Below are 6,748 nucleotides of genomic sequence, written 5' to 3'. Positions count from 1 at the left end.
GCGCGATGCAGTGGTACCTCGGGTTAAGAGCTTAATTCGTTCCGGAGGTCCATTCTTAACCTGAAACTGTTCTTAACCTGAAGCACCACTTTAGCACCACTTCCTGCTGCTGCCATGCCACCGGAGCACAATTTCTGTTTTCATCCTGAAGCAAAGTTCTTAACCGGAGGTACTATTTCTGGGTTAGCGGAGTCTGTAACCTGAAGCATCTGTAACCCGAAGTACCACTGTACTTGGAAACATTTTAGAAACTCTTGCATTACCCCATCCGCCAGGGCCTATGAATAAATAAGAACGTCATTCATGTAACAAAGATATATTAAACCTTGTTATTTAAAGACTGGCTTTCCATTCGCCTTTATTTAAATCTTCAGAGATTTCCAAGGCCTGCAAGGGGAAAACAATGATTTGGCCACAAGATGCATAACTAAATGTTTTTTGAAACTTTCTAAATATGTTGATATCATTTCTAACTGGCCTTGGCCCCTTCCAAGGCCTGCAAGGGGAAAACAGTGATTTGGCCACCACAAGATGCATAACTAAATGTTTTTTAAAACTTTCTTAATATGTTGATATCATTTCTAACTGACCGAGGACAGAAGTGCATTATGAAGGCTGTATGTGTCAAATTTTTAAAACCTTTTAGTACATCAAATAGAGATTTTCTGTCACAGAGAGAAAGTGTGGTACTGCTAGAACGCGAGTGTTTAGAAATGTATTTAAAATCCTTTAGCGCCATCTGGTGCTTACAGTCAAGATTTCTTCTTTTCAATCTGAATCCACGGAGGGTGATGGTCGTGAGAAATAAAATAGGAGAAAAGTATATTAATTAGGAAGTTCCTGTGCAGCTTGAGCAATAGCCATGTTGATTCAGAAGTGTGCAATAAGTGGATAGCTCAGCTGGTTAGAACATGGTGTTGACAACGCCAATGTTGCAGGTTCAATCCACGTAAGGGACAGCTGCAGGGAGTTGGAGTAGATCGGGTCCCTTCCTCCTCTATGATCCTATAAGATAAAACTGCAACTTTAAAATTCCATGTGGAGAGAGATCCCTAGCTTACAGCACATTGTACATTTTCTATCTGTATGCAATGTTAATGTCAAATTACAAGCAGCAGCAGCAAAATTAAAATGGGATGGACACAGAAAGGGCAAGTGCATCTCATTTGATGCACTTGTCACACATACTAGATTTCTGAAACAAGAAATAATGGTATGCTGCAGTAATTATATGACTGCAGCCATCTTAAACCCACCTCCTCTGAAATAAGTCCTGTTTATTTTCATGGAGTAAACTTCTAAACAAGCAAGTTGAGCCTTATTTTAAAGTATCCAGAGACAAATTTGCAAAAGAAAAAAAAACCCTCAGGAAGAACCTATATAAATGCTGGCCTGGAGAGCAAGGCAGTGTTGCCCTTCTGCCTGCAACAATATCACCCTTGTCAATATAGAGGGCATTTGGCAAGACCCAGCTGCCTGCTAGATTTGCAAATAGGGTTGCCAACCTTTTTTCTAAGAGAGCTCCTGTGCCTTTAAGCGCCATATGAAAGTCAGAAATTCAACAAGTGAAGCTCTTTCCATGGAAGCGGGCTGGGGAAACTGCTGTCCGCTTGCTGGGCAGCATTAAGGTACAAGGGAGGTGGGTGAGAAATGCAGAGCGAGAAATGCTCAAGGTACTGCTTTATTCCTTATACAACAACATTTTCAAGACAATCATCATCACAAACCTGGCACACAGCTCCACCGTATTTTGTTTGCAATTTTCTCTCATACTCACTTCATGGGGACTCATGTTTGTTTTACAGACCTAGACATTGGGTATGTTTTGTTTCCTGTTCTTTGTTTCTGATACCCTGCTACAGCTGTTTTTCTAGTCATGCAGCCATTTAAAATGAAACATTTAAAAATATTTACTAATGTTGATATTTCTTCAGCATTTAAGCATGTTCAAAGTCAGCCACATTTGTTATCTCAGGAGTAAGTCCATTGATCTTCCAAGCAGACATTGATAGGATCGAACTCTTAATCGCTTCCAGGCAGAGTCAAATTTTGAAGTGGGGCCTACCATTTTTAACCCAAAATATTCCTCAAATCACACCTGGGCAACAAATTCATAGGGGGCACAGAAGGGATTCAAAGTGTGGTCTGTCTTGATAGTCATTCGCTAAATTTTCTGGGCTTGGGGAGAAGCCGTAGCTCAGTGAGAGAGACCATGGAGGAAGTCCCATGTGCAGTTTATGGCATCTCTAGTTAAACAGGATCAAGTGATGAGGAAAAAACCCTGCCTGGTATCCTGGCAAACGTCTGCCAGTCTGGGCGATCAATACTGACCATTGACCAGGCTCTCTGGGACTGGTCAGAGACCACCAACACCTGAAGGAGCACAGGCTCTCCATTCCTGGCAATTAGAAACCCTCTTTGTAGTAAAGCCTGTGCTGGAAAATTCTTCCACTAACAATTCCTCCCTCTTCCCTCCCTCTCTTTTGTTTGTACTGAGAGACAGGAACCACAGTCATTCTGCTTGCCTAGGAAAAGATGAGAAGCACCGATCTGAACCAGCGCTGGGTATATACAGCATGCCGCTGTCGCTCCTTCCCGCACTGGCTTTGTCTCATTGACAGTTGCTATCACTTGCATCAATAATTTAAAGTCACAGACACCACGGCCATGTAAATAATTTAAAAAAACACTATAACCCCCATCCATCCTTAGCGCAGAAAATCAGCTGGGCTCCAAACTTTTCCTAACTAACATATGTCACAGCCAAGCAGCAACTGCAGCTGGAAATAATATATAGGAAGAAGAATATAGTTTCATAGTATGTTTTGCAGAACAGAGGCTTTGTTGAACTGGGGGTATTGCTGTTTTCCCATCTAACTGATGAAACGTGAGAGTCTCAGACTGCTACCAAAATACAATGCATCGCAACAGGGGGAGCTGAAATCCTGTCAGCAGAAATATTCTACAGAAGAATGAGGACATTATTAAGTTGAAGGAAAACCTTAAATAAATAATCATGGGGTGGGGTCAGGGGGCTCCCAGTGTCTAGGACTCATCTTGCTTACTCACTCACTCCCCACTGCCGCCGCCACCAAGTTTAAAAAGTAACAAGTGTCTGAAAGCACTGGATCCCCCCCCCTTGTCGTATTCACTTTTATACATCTGTAAAAAAGAATACAAAATCACTTCCTTGCAGAAAAGTTTTCGAATAGCTGCACAATAGAAGGATTCTGCAAATCAGTTTCTGTGATTATGGCTGCTGCTGCTTCTGTCTTCCCCATCTCCTCAGATGGTGCATTGCTCACACGAGTAGACTGCTTGGGGGAGGCTGAACTACTCTTTGCTCATATTGGCTTGGCTGAAAAAGACTCTCTCAAGCTCCACTTGCCCATCTTACATTCAACCTGAAGCCGAGAGCATTTTCTGCAAAATTATATTTATTCATTTATTTCTTCAGATAGACAGACATACCCTGCCTTTTTCCCACACAGGGACTGAACAGATAAAGAACAGCTAAGAACATGGAAGGGGGAATCATCATTAAAAAACAATGAAACATTTAAACATAATTCCAGTTAGACAGGTGGATATGCTTATGATCAGATCAAAACACACCATGAAGTTGTTGTTGCATAGCTCCTAACTGAATGGGTATTTTTGAACCCCTGCCAGAAGAGCAATGTGCGTTAGAGAATAATTACAGGACCCAGTAGTTAAATCTATCCACAGACAAGGATGGGATTCCCACCGTTTTGCCATTTCCTTTCCCCCGCAATTCCTGTACTGTTCACAGGAGCGTGACAAACAGGAATTTGGCTAGTGAAACTTTTCACTTCACCGTATCAGAGTGCTGGCAAGTCGTTTCCTTGCTCAGTTCCTTTTTCCCATGTAACTGTTAAAATGCACCGGCTCTTTGCCCCGGAGGGAGAGAACTGGCCACCCTAAGTGGCTTGAAGGCAAGTGGTGCAACTCTGCAGCTCAGGCAGAACTATAAGCTGCCAAAGGAGGCCTTTTGGAGAACAGCAAAGCGTGTGTGTCCTCACCAGGGCTGCCCCCTGATTAAAGAAAGCATTGATCACTTCACCATTTAAACTTTAAGGCACTTCATTGAAGTTAGCCATTTGCATACAAGAACAAGAATTCTAGAGGAAAAGCCATTCTTTCTTTGTTTGGAGATTAAGTCCTGGTATAGCACATTCCCTTTTAGAAGTGGGGTGTACAGGTGAGAGAGGGAGGCAGGGAGGGAGCGGGTGAATCACTCTTCTAAGATGGCACGAGCCACCTTTTTTGTAAGATTGCACACTAAAAATAATTCAAAACTATTTTTAAAAAATAAATAAAAATCTGCTGCTCAGCTAACAAGGAGCACATTCATTCAAGAAGGTTCAGGCAATTAATCTAATTGATTAACTGAAGGCACCTCCTGAATATGCATTCAGGATTATTTTTGTTCTTGACACTATTGGGGGTGTCATACACACACACACATTCATTTGCACCCTCATAACATTTTGGGGGAGTCACATGGCATCATTAATGATCTGTGCATAGCCCATAGCTTCCTGCTGAAATCCCATCACTTTTCATACCACAAATGTTCTGATTTGTGTTTGTTTGGTTTCATTGCACTATAGGGCTAGGGTGCCCGGGCAATATGGCAAATTAAAGACATAGCTTCTCCCATGTACTTCTTGCTGATGCAGATACCAGTATTCCTGGGTCTCTCTCTCCCTCTCCCTCTCCCTCTCCCTCTCCCTCCCTCTCTCTCTCTCTCTCTCTCTGTGTGTGTGTGTGTGTGTAAAGAAGGGAAGGTTTAGCTACTTCAGGATGCATTTGCAATCATTTAATTTCTCCTTTTGCAAAAGTTTCACAGCCAAGCATAAACTAATGTTTTGTTAATTGATAAATCAGCTAAAATGTTTTTTAAAAATAATCAACCTTTGGGCCAAATTAGATTTAATAATAATAATTAGCTGGTGCAGCTGGAGCAAACGAGATCAGGACGGGGGGGGAGATCCATGGCAGCAATCCCCTGTTAGGTGAAGCCTAGTTTAAGAATCCACACTTACCTGAGAGTAAGTTCTATTGTGTTCAATGGGATTTACTTACATGTAGACATGCACAGGACCGTGCTGTAATTCTGTTTGTTCACACTCATCTCTTTTTACCCTTCATTCGTCAAAGTTCAGGTTGCAAGTTCTTTGAGCCAAGGACTTGTCCTTTATTGCTTAAGACAATAAATATGGAGACATGCTAAAATAACAACAACAACAAATCCAGAAACCTCTTTCCCTTTGACGAACATGCTAAGAAATAGTTTAGATTTGTTAAATTTCTAAGTATTCCATCACCAGTCAGAGCAAGTCAATGTTATATTTGCTTCAGAGAGCCTCGGTTTCCTCATGTTTCCCCATGAACACATGTTTGCTTTGTGATTCTGACTTTATTTATTAAGCATATGTATTTATTCTGCTGCTTCCATTCCTCTTATATGTGCTCAGGGGAGCTCAAAGGATATTTCAAAGGCACCAGGCTTAGTTATAAGGATTTCATAAAATTCCATCCCTTAAAATCTTGTAAGTAATCTCATGGATATCTTATAGGCTTTCTTTCTTAAAGCTTTCAATGCAGAGTTGGCTGAGCTCAGTGGGTGTGTGAAGCTGTGCTGATTGAAATGCCAATATTTTATCTCTCTGTGCCTTTGAAATTTACGATTGCAATGAAATGAAAACATTCCCTCTGCATACTGAGCTGGTTGTGAAGAACATCCTCTGAACATCCTCATTTTTTGTGGAGGATTCAATTTAATTGACATTGGTATTCAATCTTTCCTATTACCACTTCATTCTCTTGTCCTCTTTCCATGCAGTTCAGCCTGATTCCCTTGTACAGTCAACACTGAACTGCAATACATACCAGGCACATGGAACAACACCACCAAATAGTAACTGATCTGTCCTCTCTTGTGCTGATAGTACCCTACTTACAGTCCTTTCCAAACATCTTGAAAACGTCACAGTGTAGGCTAGTGATCTTACTCCATGAAACCATGATGACTAAAGACTGATTAGGCTGCCAAGCTAAATGAAAAGTTGATATTGTATTAATATTGCCATTGACATAACATTGGAATATATTTTTTAAAAAATAGACAGTGTAATATAATGCCATCTGGGTGTTGTGTGTAAGACTGTATGTGTGTGTGCATATTTGTGTGCATATTCCCACACAATTTCTTAACCAGAATCCACCTCAGAGCTTTACTTGAATAGACAGCTATTTAAGTTGGGTTAGCAAAGATGCATGCTATAAAATCTTCTGTTTGGAGAGATTCAGTTCACTTTGTGTTTCTTGCAGTTGAAAGCCATTGGCCACAGGGCTCCTTGCTGTTCCAGGAAGCCGGAAGAGAGAAAAACTGAGAAGACAGAGGGTGTAGACTAGAGGCTGCAAAGTCACACCCACTTGCAGCTTGTGTTCAGGGCTCAAGTTTATACTTTCATGCACACGTATTACAACAATGTTGTGCTCCTGTCTCTTTTTCTGCTCTTTGTGGGTTATGTCACACCCCCATCACACAATCACCATGTTGTTATGGTGGAGCAATAAAGCACAAAGGAGGACAAGTCTTCTTTATCTTAAATTGTTGTGCAGAAGTTCTTTAAGGGTGATAGGAATTGTAGCTGCGTAAGGGGTAAACTAGAGCTCTCAGTATTTTGGGGGTGGGTGCTGTGACTGTATGGTGTGTGCA

Source organism: Podarcis vaucheri (genome assembly GCF_965113315.1).
Source record: "Podarcis vaucheri genome assembly, chromosome: 12".
Classification (NCBI taxonomy): Eukaryota; Metazoa; Chordata; class Lepidosauria; order Squamata; family Lacertidae; genus Podarcis; species Podarcis vaucheri.
This window is presented reverse-complemented; position numbering follows the sequence as displayed.